This window comes from Pseudorasbora parva, chromosome 14 (assembly GCF_024679245.1).
Source record: "Pseudorasbora parva isolate DD20220531a chromosome 14, ASM2467924v1, whole genome shotgun sequence".
NCBI classification, from domain to species: Eukaryota; Metazoa; Chordata; class Actinopteri; order Cypriniformes; family Gobionidae; genus Pseudorasbora; species Pseudorasbora parva.
Genome location: NC_090185.1, coordinates 24,201,310 through 24,214,987, shown reverse-complemented (window position 1 = coordinate 24,214,987; position 13,678 = coordinate 24,201,310). Strand labels below are relative to the sequence as shown.

The 13,678-nt window shown below is 38.7% G+C and overlaps 1 long non-coding RNA gene across 1 annotated transcript in view; it reads left to right on the top strand.

Annotated features, from left to right (window-relative positions):
* The first annotated feature begins 1,119 nt into the window (after positions 1-1,119).
* Positions 1,120-13,678, top strand: part of LOC137040408 (uncharacterized) — a 54,792-nt gene continuing 42,233 nt past the window's right edge. Inside the window, exon 1 of the long non-coding RNA XR_010897893.1 lies at positions 1,120-1,519. This is a non-coding gene — a long non-coding RNA (uncharacterized lncRNA). The remainder of the gene's footprint in view (positions 1,520-13,678) is intronic.

The window sequence follows — 13,678 nt, the reverse complement described above, 5'->3', positions numbered from 1 at the left end:
GAATATGGGGGACTGTAATCCCAGTGTGGGAGAATTAAAGGGACGGCGGTCGAAATGAAAACACTGGCATTTACTCACCCTCATGTTGTTTCAAACCTGTAAGAAGTCATATGGATATCTAATTTTATTACTTTCATTCCATGTCATTGATTCTTATCACTAACCTGAAAGTGACGGCGGTATGACGTGCTTACCCGTAATACCTCTAAATAAGTACAGTGTGACTAACAAGTCAATCATGTCCTGTCAGAGTTCAAAGCTGTGCCTGCACTTCAAATGTTTTGCCACAGGGGACGCAGTGGAGCCGAGTTGGAGTTCTGTCGTTATTGCTGCCGAGGTCTTTGGGCTAGAACTCCGCTTCAACCATATACGACTTCCTTATCAGTCCCAGCCTGCTGGTAAAGTCAGCCTGCAGTGTATTGAAGAGCCAAAGCCGCTGCCACACAGGGCCCTGTGAAAATAGCCATGCCTGTAGAAACGAACAGAATAATGAAAGAGAGAAAAACAGTGAGAGAAACTAAGTGGTATGAATGTGATATCGCCTATTTTCCATAATCATCTCATGTATGCATAAGTAGGTGCTTTCTGGATGTTTTACTAATGTGGTCATTTACAGACCACCAAATATGCATAAGGCATGACATTGACATATTTGTGTATTTGTTTGACCTTGGATTTAGGTTGTATACCGTACAAGACAGCAATAAGCTATGATTAAATTAAAAAATATGAACATCTATATGCATGGATTGCCAGCCCTCATTCCACACTATGGATGGACATTTTTTTTGGTAATAGCCACTTCACTTCTATATTAAAACATATTAAAAATGACTCTCTTTAGTAAGGAGCAATATAAATATTTTAAATATATGAAATGTTTCGTGGAATGAATTTGACAGTTAGTGACGATTCTGGTGTTTTCCCCCAATAAACGAGAACAAAAACAATGTACACATGAAATATCATCCTTTCAATGTCATAAATATGTATAATATACATAATTCATGAGTTTAACGACGCGTGACGTCACAAAGGAGTTGCATGAGTAATACTTGACGCCTGTCAATCAAATTAACCAAGTGAATCAGACCTACATAGACCTGAGAAAAAAAATTAACCGTACTGTTTGCTTTTAAACACGTGACAACGCTGCGGTGAAGACAAATGCACGTTTTAAAGCCCTGAACAGCAGAATGGCTTGAAGAGAAACTTTAAGATGCAACTTAAAGAACGCGAAGAATGTTTTAATTTCCGTAACCAAACGAATGCGCGCGCGCAACGCCTGTTTCTTTCACTCTCAAACGCACGTTCATGTTAGAAACATTTAAACAAATGAATATGTCTCCTGGAGATGGACAGCTTATCATACATCTTACACCCAGAGTTCAGCTCCGAGATACCCAACACGCCGCTCACCAAACTCAGCGCGCGGGCACGAGAGGACGGTTTCAAGCTCCCCTCTCTGTGAATTGATTCTACTATGAGCCTACCCGAATCGGAGCGAAAAAACACTGAGGTAAACACAGACACATATAAACTTTTAATCGTACAAACACCACCATTATATTCCTACAAACCAATCACATATGTATTTAAAAATGCGTTTTAAGTGTTTTGTGTTTCAGAAAACAAATCCTGAGGTAATTAATGCCGTTTTCTCCTCCGCATGTCTTTCTCCACACAGTCGCTCCCCCTCCGTCGGAAATGGAACAGTCCACAATTTATTCCAGGGAAAGACTGACAGTTTTTTGGGTCATGAAGCAGCTGTTCAAGTCAGCAGCCGTTCCCCCCTCTGCTAGAATAAGAAATTAGTCCATTTTAAAGTAAATAACTAAACCCCGAAGCTGATAAGGGAGCGTTATAAAATACTGTGCCGTTATGATTTTACGGAGAGAATGGACTTAGGATAAAGACGCAATAAATGTGAATGTTCCTGTCCCATCATATTATGGAAATGTGAGATCTAAATATTTTGAATCACAAACGGAGGGGGAACAATAGATGCTAAGGCCTAGACAATAAAACAGAGAGTTACACTATTATAAGCTCAATAAAACAAACCTGCTGGGTATGACAGCTTTTAAATGTGGTTAATCTAAGAACTCCTATAATTTACTGAATTGATGACTTTTTTAATGTTATTGTGTTCGTTTGAATATGATAACATTTAAGGCACCATATATTTGTGAATTCCGTCATTCTTAACCCAAATGACTTTCATTTAACCTGGGCTGTTTTCTCATGGGAGGCTCAAAAATAAGAATAAATCAAATTATGAAATAATTCACAGTACAAAAAAGAAATATGAGATTTAATAATGTATAAATACCTAACAGTGGCCAACAGCGACACCAGTGGATGATGTTTCAGATATGCAGATAAAGGCTACACACACACACAAAATATAATTTTTCCGTTGTAAAGTGCATAGGTTTCGAGTTCTACGAGTTCAGTTGATGCCGTTTACGTCAGCAAGCGTGTGATGATGATGCAGAAGCAGCACTGTATTTACAACGTAAACTGTGTAGGAGTCAGACACAGGCTAGAACGAAATTGTTAAATAAAGTAATAATTTTTGTTTGTTTGTGCGCACAAAAAGTATTCACTTTGGTTCATAAAATTAAGGTGTAACCACTGGAGTTCCATATTATTCCATACTATTTTAACAATGTCTTTACTAACTTTCTGGGCCTTTAAAAATTTAATTCAATTTCTGTCTATGGAGGGGTCAGAGAGCTCTCGAATTTCATTAAAAATATCTTAATTTGTGTTGTGAAGATGAACGAATCTCTTAAGGGTTTGGAACAACATTAGGGTGAGTAGAATTTTCATTTTTGAGTGAACTATCCCTTTAAGGTTAGATCTGAACTGGGTAGGTAGATCTCCAGGTCCAGGAACATGATTGGGCACCCCTGATCTAGAACTTGAATTCATATTGGAAAAATAACACCAAAAGGGGACTTTGCTACTGGCACAAGTGAACTCTACATTCACACTAGTTGATCGGTTGCACTTGTTACATAAGCAGCATTGGTAATCTCCGTGCACAACATCTCTTATAAATCCAGGTTAATCTGGACAAATCTGCTGATACCTGAATCTTGGATATCCTGTGCGATCAGTAGGCTACAGCTCCAAGACAGCGAAGAGTTGATTTTCTCATAGAATGCGTTTTGTTTTGTCATTTATCATATTTATGCCATATTATTTATTTTTTTGAAGATCTGTACAGCCTCAGTAAACAGTGGTGATAAATGGTGAGATTACGGCCTATACGCCACACGCCTTGTCTCTACAAAACCCTGTCAGATATCTCACGGTACATTTCAGCTCCTAGATAAAGCCGCATCTCAGATTTCGCTGAAGAGACTATACATGTTTGATGTCAGATTTAGCTGCTGACTTTTACCCCCTGTCTGGCAGCGGATGTCAGTGTGGTCTGTATTAACGCCTCGCTCCAAATCTATGTGTCCATAGCATCACCAGTCAGCAACCGCCATCCGTTCCTGCTCCAGCCTGTAATGAAGATCATATGTTTAGCTGGTGCTGAAACCCAACACGAGACGTCCACATCAAATAAAAGCTGCTGCCAGCAGTGGGGCCTGCAGGATCTGTCCCGCTCCGGGAAAATGAAACCAAATCTCCATAGGCCTGCAACACAGGCCATAAAAGTAAAGAGGGCCCCCATTCCCCCCAAAAACCCAACCCATCCAGGCTGGGATGAGTTCACTTCTGCTGTGTCAAGAGTAGATGTTTGGACAAGAAGTTGACAGACTTATCAATCTATAACATTTCTAACATACAAAGAGGCTTTTGAGGAGTCATATAGGAGTCAGACTAAACTGGTTGCACTGTGTGTGCTTGATTCACTAAATAGAACCAGCTCATGAGAGTCGATCTGCAGGACTGGACAGTTGGTTCCTGGCTGTCCTGGAAGGAGTTATGGTTGATAAGCCAAGCTGAATGGAGAAGTTGTGATTTGAATGGAAAAGTGTTGGGTTGGCCGAAACCACAAGTCTTGGCAAGGTTGAGTTGAAGGTGATAGTCCTTCATCCAGCAAGAAGTGTCAGGCAGGCTGTGATGCGAGCAGCTACTGTCCTATCATACAGCTGGAATCAAAAGGTAGAGTTGTGTCATCAGCATAGCAGTGGTAGGAAAGTCATGTTTTTGAACGTCAGATCCTAGTAATGACATGTAGATGGAGAAGTGAATTGGTCCAAGCACTGAGCCCTGAGGCACCCCGGTAGCATTAGCAAAAAAAGGTCTGTATTTACTGTATCTGTATTTTTTGTCTTATGTATTGTTGTATATTCTTATAACTTGACATCCAACATTGCAGTTATCTAGCTGATAATTTAAAGGCACAATACGTAAGATTTTTGGATTCAAATGTCCAAAAATCACTAGAACAGTGTCATATATTTTGTTGACTTGTGCACTTACATTATCCCAAATGTTTCCAAGAAGGTTGAAATAACCAGGACAAAGACCGTTAGCCTCGTTTTATTTTCTAGAAACCATGGAAACTCCAAAAACGCTTCAAAATATTAGGCCTATGGGTTTTATTAGACAGGTTTGGATACATTGATTGACAGAAAACTAATAATTAATGTTATGTGATGTTATATAGCTCATCACAGTCTTATTGTTTAAATTTCGTTTTCTTGATTTACCACGTGTACCATGTTTTACCATACCTAATACTGATTTAGTTTAGTGTGTGACAAGTGTCTCATAGGAGCCACAGAGCAAACACTTAAGCCCCTTTCACACTGCACGTCGGACCCGCAATATTCCCGGAACATTGCCGGGTCGCCTTCTGTGTGAAAGCAACCACGTCCCGGGATTGATTACCGAATTCGACCCGGGTCGGGGACCTAGTAATATTGCGGTATTCGACCCGGGACGAGCGCTGTGAGAACAAAAGCCGAAACTAATGCCGCAACGTGTATGTTACGTAGTTATCGTGCGACTCCTAGAGCTTGTTTTTTCAATAATACAACCCTGCAGTGCCAGAAGAGCTAGTCGGTGTTTTAAACGCAGAGAGTGTTCGTATACAAAAGAAACTCAAATTAAACAAGCAGAAATGTGCGCAAACTGGACACAAGTCGAGACCACGGAGCTCCTTACTATCCGCGCTGAAGCGGAGATCGCTCGCCATTATACGTCACATCAGGATGTCACGTGTCAACTCGCCCCGGGACCGTTAAGCGTTGTGTGTGAAAGCGCACATATTACGGTATTTCGCTGGCAGTGTGAATGGACCAAATCTAGCGGCCCGGGAACAAATGCCGGGTCGCATTATCCATGTATTTGCCGGAATCGCAGTGTGAAAGGGGCTACAAAGTAGCATTCTAACATAATTTTCAACAGAGTCAAATATTGTATCTAATATATAAAACAGTGCTGCGTTACCCCACATACACATGACCAGAAGAAGTGGAAGAGCTTGTCTCGTCAAGCAATGCCTTTGTTTTGAATAAGTGGTGAAAAATTACATATTGTGGCTTTAAATGTGCAGGATTGTGAAGGTAAAAATGGCAATGTTTTATTCAGTGACAATGACAGGAATTACATTGGTGATATAAGATATAATGTGTCTTTATTTTGGCTGACAGAATGTATTGTATGATTAACAAAAATATGTTTTGTGGGTTTTAATGTACCATTTTGTTGTGGCATTTAAACATGTTTAGCCAGCAAGGCTAGTTTACCCACAATTAACCAGACAAAAAGTCCCTACAGGGAAGTCAGTTGTGTATATTTGTAGGCTGTGCTTTGGGACAAACACACGTGCGTACGTGTCCGCATGAACCTTGACGTAGGTGTAATTTTCTTTGTAGAATCAACTGAAAAGAGTTCAAGCAGAGGTATAAGACTCAATCAAGAGCATCTAATCCCATCAGCCTCAGCACAGTCCTTGCGGCTCATGTAACATCCATTTACATTTATTTATTTGGCAGACGCTTTTATCCAATGCAACTTAGGCCGTGCCCTCACTACACGACTGACAGACTACCAAAATTGCTGCACAGCTCACATTACACAATCTTTCCTGTCTTCTGTCATGTTGTTGTCGTAGCAGAACACATACTACAAAAAAGAGCACAGGCGAGGTGAACAAATTACATCTTTGGTCAAGTATCTTGAGCATAAATACTCACATAAAAGCCAGAGATATTATTTAAAACACTTCATGTCAAACAAGTATATAATATTATTTGGTAACACTTTACAATAATACCTAGAGAGCTGAATGAGACGCAATATGTCCGTAAACAAATCAAAACAACTTGATTGCTTATGGTTGCAAACTGTAAACTATATTATTGCCAAGCGTAAAAGAGTAAGTCGCTTGTTTTTAGTAACACTGTCCAACAGCGACACCCACAGGTGAAGTTACAGTGGGAGGCTTGCCTCCCCTGAGCCCATAGACTTTTAACAGAGTATGCAGTAGGTTTGATGGGAGGTAATTGAGCATGATTGGATTGGTTATGATTGGATATGGTTGGTTTGTGCAATAAATCCCGCCTCTTGTTTTCGTGCGTGTTCCAGACTCGGCCTGAATGAAGATAATGATGGCATTAATGGCCACTCCGGGTATGTTTACACGACAACTTTTTATGCGTTTCGGCTGTTCATTTATGACAACAGCATTTTGGGAGCCTGAATTTGTGAAAACGGTGTTGTCATGTGCATGTTCACGCATGCGTATTATCTTTTTGTGGCATTTTGGCCACAAGTTATTATTTTGGAATACATGTAAAAATGTGTTTAAAAAAAACACTAGATGAAATTTATGCTTGGTTTTAATAAATTGAACATTGCATAGTGTAAAAATACAAAATAGATTTGTATTTTGGTCTCTCTTTTTTATGTAAAAGTTGGTTTGAAACAGTAAGTATAACATATAATAGAACTATACATAAATACATATATTTTATTGCATAGAATACAGAAATGAAAATATAATTTTATGGATTAATTATTTCATTAATAAAAAAGAAAATTATTGCTGAATTGTTCAGGACAGAAAACTTAACAGAACAAGCAATGCGACCATAGCTCCGTTTTGCCGATTCTGTTGTTCTGTTGCACACCTTGAACCAGGAGTTCATCTACTGTATGACAGCAAAACATGAACAAAAATCATTTTCCCTGGGAATCCCACAGCCTTGGTATCATTAGTGCTATAAGTCTACCAGTTGTACCACATGAACGCTAAAACAAAAGCATCCAAGGATCCAGACACTTGGGCTGCGATGAGTCCTAGAAGAAACCTGAGTCCTGCTGTTTGTCAGACTCTCCTCACACACACACATTGGCTCTGCCCAGATCAGATGTTATCTCTTGAGGAGGTGTCTGTGGTGCGGATGGCTGCTGTATGAGCAGGATAAACAGCAGCAGTGGGTATAATCCACTGCGCTCAGTCCGAGAGCCGTGTGGATTAGCTGCCTCCGGCGCTACTAGCCTCTTCACTCTGCTTTCGCACCTTGAAAGGACCCTAATTGAGCCAAATCTCATTATTTGGGACCTGGACAATGAGACGATTATCAATTGGGCCCCGGTTGTCTTTAAATGGATCATCCTTGTCATAGCCACAGCTTGCCCTGGTGTGTTGATTGCTCAAAATGGATGGGAGGAGGGAAAAGGATTTGTTGTTATTGATGGCACTATTTTTATGGGTCTTGGTGTCACTTTTGAAGTCAATGCCATTTTTAATGTTTATGAGGTAAATTAGTAATAATAGCACTTTCCGTGATTAGAGTGCGAGGCTTAAAAAAATGTATTGTAAAAATTTAATTGTATCCTTTTTTAATTTAAATAAAATGTACATATAATAATAATAATAATAATAATAATAATAATAATAATAATAATAATAATAAGACAAAATATTTAAATAAGACAAAAAAGGTTGAGAATTAGGATTAGAAAAAAAGTTTTAACTCTTAAACGCATTCCTCGGGTCTTTTGTGACCCGGGATGTCATTCATTATAAACTATATCAATTCAATATTAACAATATAACAAGAAAAAAAAAAACAATTATAAAATAATGCTGTTGAAATGGCTCAGAGATTTAATGCAGAGCACGAACTGAACGCAGTCAAATATTAGTGTCCGTCACTTGATGGTGGATCTGATAAAGAAGCTGTCAGCGATCAAATTTTCCTGTGATGGCCCGATTGGTGGAAATAAGTGCGAACCGCACTCACTCACACACACACACACACACACACACACACACACACACACACACACACACACACACACACACACACACACACACACACACACACGTGCCCATATCAAGAAAGGAATGTTATTTCAATATTTGAGATTCACCGGCCTGTCGACGGGCTTACGTTTTGGTAGCCCGCCTGGAAAACTCATAGCCCCGGGACTACTATTTCAAATAAAAAAAGAAGATTTACTCTAGTGGTGGGAAGTTCGGATCATTTTACTGACTTGGATCTTTGAATCTCGTTCAGCAAAATTAACAAATCTTTTTTCAAGTCATTTTGTTCATTTAAGCAGAATCTAATTAAAATGTTATATGTTACATTTTTCTACACATTTAGTACTTTTGGAATTTAAAAAAACTATAATCTTATGCAGTCTTGGCCAGACTTTGAGAAAGAATTTATTAATTAATTGTGCTTATTTAGTCACTTCACATTTAATCATGTCTGTTCCCTAGAAAGATCGTTACACCACTCGTGACTTCTGGTTCGAGCCGTTAGTTTTGTCATCATGTCTGATGTGGGCCGCGACAGCCTCATATGTTATACATGTGTCCAGAAACAGAAAAGATTAGTTCTCTCGAGTCTTCGAGTCATTCGTTCATCAAGTCCCAGCCCCATATAGGCAAGGCTATGCAGTCACCGGAAACAGAAGAGATTAGTTCATCTCTCGAGTCTTCTCGTTCAAGTCTGACTCTGAGTCTCATTCTTTTGTCACATGACCGTGCCGGTTCAGTGTCTCGCAAGTCACAACATATACAACATTACAGTCATATTATTGAATCCATGTTGTAATATATTTATTATTATAAAATCATCAGAAGATATGTGCAATATAAACTCTTATGCTTATCCATTCTGACCAACCCAACGTGTCTAGGATTCATATGAAAATCATATTATTATAGGCCTACTAGCTAAAAAAATCTGAGAAAAAACAAAACAAAAAACTACATACTTGTTTGTGAACTATTTCTGTATCCAACACGGCTTTCACGTCACGTGACTAAAGAACGAGACTCAGACCGAAGACTCAAAAGAACAAATCTTTTCTGTTTCCGGTACAGACTGCATAGCCTTGCCTATGGGGCTGGGACTTAATGAACGAATGACTGACTCGAAAAATGAACTAATCAATTCTGTTTCCTGTACAGAACATATTGAATGTTGCACATGCGCGGTCAATACAAAATGAACGAAATGCTCACCGAGAAAACCCGTCGTTCTCGAGTCATATTAAAGATTCGTTCAAAATGATGGAATCGTTCATGAATGACACATCACTAATTTACTCACATAAGTGTGTTGCACCATTCCTGTCGGATCCAATATAGAGGCACAACATTGTGTTTTAATCTCAATGTCTGCAAATCCAGCTCGACCTGAGACTTGTTTACAAACGATTCCGCAGTGAAATGAAGCGAACACGCGTACAACTGGCTAGCAGGATTGTGCACAATTCAGAATTGAATTGAGAATGATTCCCAAATTCTAATTCAATTCTTGAATTTGAATTGATGTCAAAAACAGGATGGAGATATATAACAATTCGAATTTGGGAGTTAAAGGGAGAATTAAAGGACGTAGAATTTAAATTCAAGAAAAATTCTAAGAAATTCATATACTTTCCATCTTGCCATAGCAGCTTCCTCTGCACCTGTTGAGAGAATCTTTAGTGTTGCAGGAAAGATCTTCAGAGCAGTGCAGACTCGATGACAAAACATTTGAGGAGTGATTGAGAATTAAATGCATCTAATATTGCTCAGTGTTGCTCAGTGAGTTTTGCATTGGAGTTAATGATAACTGCATTTACAACAACTTTGTGTTATTTTATTACTTTGAAATTAAATTAACATTGGAATAAAACAAATTAAACAACATTGAGGGGGTCATTTATTTCAATTGATCATTATCTGTATTTTAGAACAAAATGTATGCAGGGTTGAGAAGTGACACTGTAAAAAATTGATCATGGGTCTTAATTTTCACACACATTATTATTATTATTATTATGAAGAATAAGCTTATATATATATATATAAAATATATATATATATTTTTTTTTTAACCTTGATGTTAGGTGCGATTCATACAGAAAATTAATACAGAAAACTGCAATTTATTTGTTAGTATTTTTAAATAACTGATTCATTGAAATAACTAATTAATTGCAGCTTTACACACACACACACACACACACACACACACACACACACACACACACACATATATATATATATATATATATATATATATATATATATATATATATATATATATATATAAAATGTCTATTTTGCTTCTCAAGCAAATATATCTTAATTTAAGAATGAGTAGATATTTGTACTAGCAAACAAGACAAAAATACTGCGAAAGAAAACCTTATACAATGCGTAAAAAAGGTGTCGTATGTGTTTGAGTGTGAACGTGAGTATTTGACAAAAGAAGCTCGTTTCCGGGAGTGTGTGTGGGAATCTCACAGGAGTGTATTACGGGTTTAAGAGTGTGTGAAGGTGTATGTGTATGTGTGAGAGAGCCGCAGTAGTATGTCAGAGAGGAGGGTGTGTGTGCGGCGGACGTCACTGAACAACTATGTGCAAGCGAATGTTTGTGTGTGCGTGTTTCTGGAGAAATAATGAACATCTCTGTGTGGGTGCGTCTGCGTGTGCGTGTATGCCGGTAGCCTGTTGGATAAGCATATGCATGTGCCCAATTACGTGTCTGTCAGTGCTGTTGTGTATTTTGCGTGAAAACAACAGGCTGAATGTGCACGTATCTGTGCAAGACAGCAGTTTAAGAGAGAGAAAGCGAGAGAAACGGCTTGGCAATGGTGTTTTTCCTGCAGTAATCAGGGAGAGTATAGCCCTGGCCCTGTGTACCTCTCCCTGCCTGCGGTTTGTCCACATGCCTCCTCTGCTCGCAGTGGGGGAGGTGTGTGTGTGTGTGTGTGTGTGTGTGTGTGTGTGTGTGTGTGTGTGTGTGTGTGTGTGTGTGTGTGTGTGTGTGTGTAGTTTTAGGGGTGTTGAGGCCCTTGGAAGGGAACAGGCAGATCTTGTTAGCTGGCCTGACCCACGAAAACACAGTCAACAATGCTACACGCTAAGATGAGACGAGATGACAATACGCCACAGAAAGAGACAGGAAAATTCCTTCGCTGGCATTTCTCACCGTGCAATCAAGCTTTAAATGTCATCTACCATATATTCGCCATGAAGCCGCGCAGTCTCGTTCGTTTGTCCTCATCCGAAATGCTCAAAAATCAACAATTTGACGGGAGAAACCCAGATGCGATTGTACTCGTTTCTTTTTCTGCTTCCCCCGACAGCTCCAAAGTTGGAGAGGCCCTGTTCCATCTACCTACATCACCGAAATGGCATGCATGGTCCGCCACAATGTGGTGGGACTTTTTTCATGCACGAATAGGCTTTTTCTTGTTGCTCTTAGCAATACCTGCTTTTGATTAGTTCGTAACGACGGTGCGTTCGAGTACTGAGTGAAACCCCAGACAGGCAGATGAGATAGGCTACTGCTACTCTTATTCATAATCTTAGTGCATGCATGGCTTGATTTAAAGGAATGTATGGTAATTTCATTGTGAAAGCACCTTCTTTCAATAGGTACATCGATATATAACACTGCATAACTTATAAATACATGTTCTTGATCATATTGCGCTCCACCTCTCCAGGTTTCCTTTTCGGCTCTCGACTACATATGTGGAGAAATTAACCAATAGACAAATGTTGTAACTAGGCAAATCAGCATAGGATGATAGAATCAGGAATTAGGATGATTTCTGAAGTATCATGTGACACTGAAGACTAGAGAAATGATGCTGAATTTAAGCTTTGCATCACACAAATAAATTATATTTTAAAATGGAAAAAGTTCTTTAAAATATTTATAATATTTCACAATATTAAAGCTTTACTACATGTTCGATCAAATAAATGCTGGCTTGGTAAGCATAAGTGACTTCTTTCAAAGACATTAAAGGACAACTCCGGTGAGAAATGACCCTAGGGGTAATTAACAGATGGTTAGCGAGTATATCGTTCTCTGGGATGTGTTTTCATGAAAATCGAATGTAAAGAGTTTTATCTCTAAAAACAGATTAGCTTATAACGCTTGTCTATGGGGCACAGAGTAGTGAAATGAAATGGCTAGTTAATACCACTAACAAGGCTCAAAATAGCCTCACACTAACACGGCAGCATAATGAGGGTCCCTACATGCAAACCGAAGAATTGAGAACTTTGTAAGTGTACAAACAGTTTAATAAGAAGATACTTTATAAAGACAGTGCATTACGCGTTCACGGACTGACTCTCGACTCGAGCCACGAACGCTGTGCTAAGTGAGCTGGTCAATAGACCCCTTCAATGTTTGTAAACATCGTAGGTGCGCGCGCAGCATGGGGTCAGAAAAACAACGCAAGCGCTAATATAAAAACAATCTGCAGCATGCCCCAGGTCAAATAGCCAGATATCAAACTTCACCTAACTATTAAATCAGTTGACAGTTTACAGAAAACATTTTGTTTACTTACCATGGCTTAACTCTACCGTCGTTGTCACAATGTTGGCGCTAGCCTGCTTCTAACTACTAACGTTAAATTACCACTTTTTTTTTTTTTTTACCTTGGCTTAAGGCAGGTAATGGACCAGCTTAGGTCGACTACAAAGGGCAAGTATTAGTGTTTTTATAAGGCACATGTAAAACACAGACAAACGTACCAATTTATATTGTTTGTGTAAGATTAAATGAATATACAAAAGCATTGTTAGCCAAAAGCATTATTAGTTTCATTGTTATCAACATTCTAATCTGTGTTTCCCGAAATAATTATTCAAACGAAAATCCATAAACATCATCGCAAACTTGTGTGGTTGCAACGATAGCTCTCGACCTGTGCAGCTGATTTTCTTGTTTGCATGACATGTGGACTTAATAAATCCTTATCTTGAGCAAAATAAAGCAAGCTGACATTCAGTACGATCATATTTTATTTTGAAAACATACAAATGTCATTTATGTCTTTTAGTTTGTCAATGTATCTTTTTTGAAGAGGGCATGTGCGTATATTAAGAATTACGAGCTTATGAACGAATCTGGAAATGAAGCAAAATAACGGAGAAAAAAAAAGAGAATTAGTCCTCAGATGCCATGTCTATAATTTATAGCAAAAAATCTAGCATGAATACGATCTCAAGCTAATTCATTAAAAGCAGTTACTACTCCACCACCTGCGTGACATCATTAACACACCCCAGCCCATTATAGCTTGCAGCCACATAACGTTACGTCGTAGGTGTTCTGTAAAGGTCCACTGAAATCAAAATGTACTTTAGCTTTTAGTATGACTGTGTTAGCCTTTAAGTTATGAATACACTGGTATGTTCCAAAACTATGACAAAATTTGCATTTAG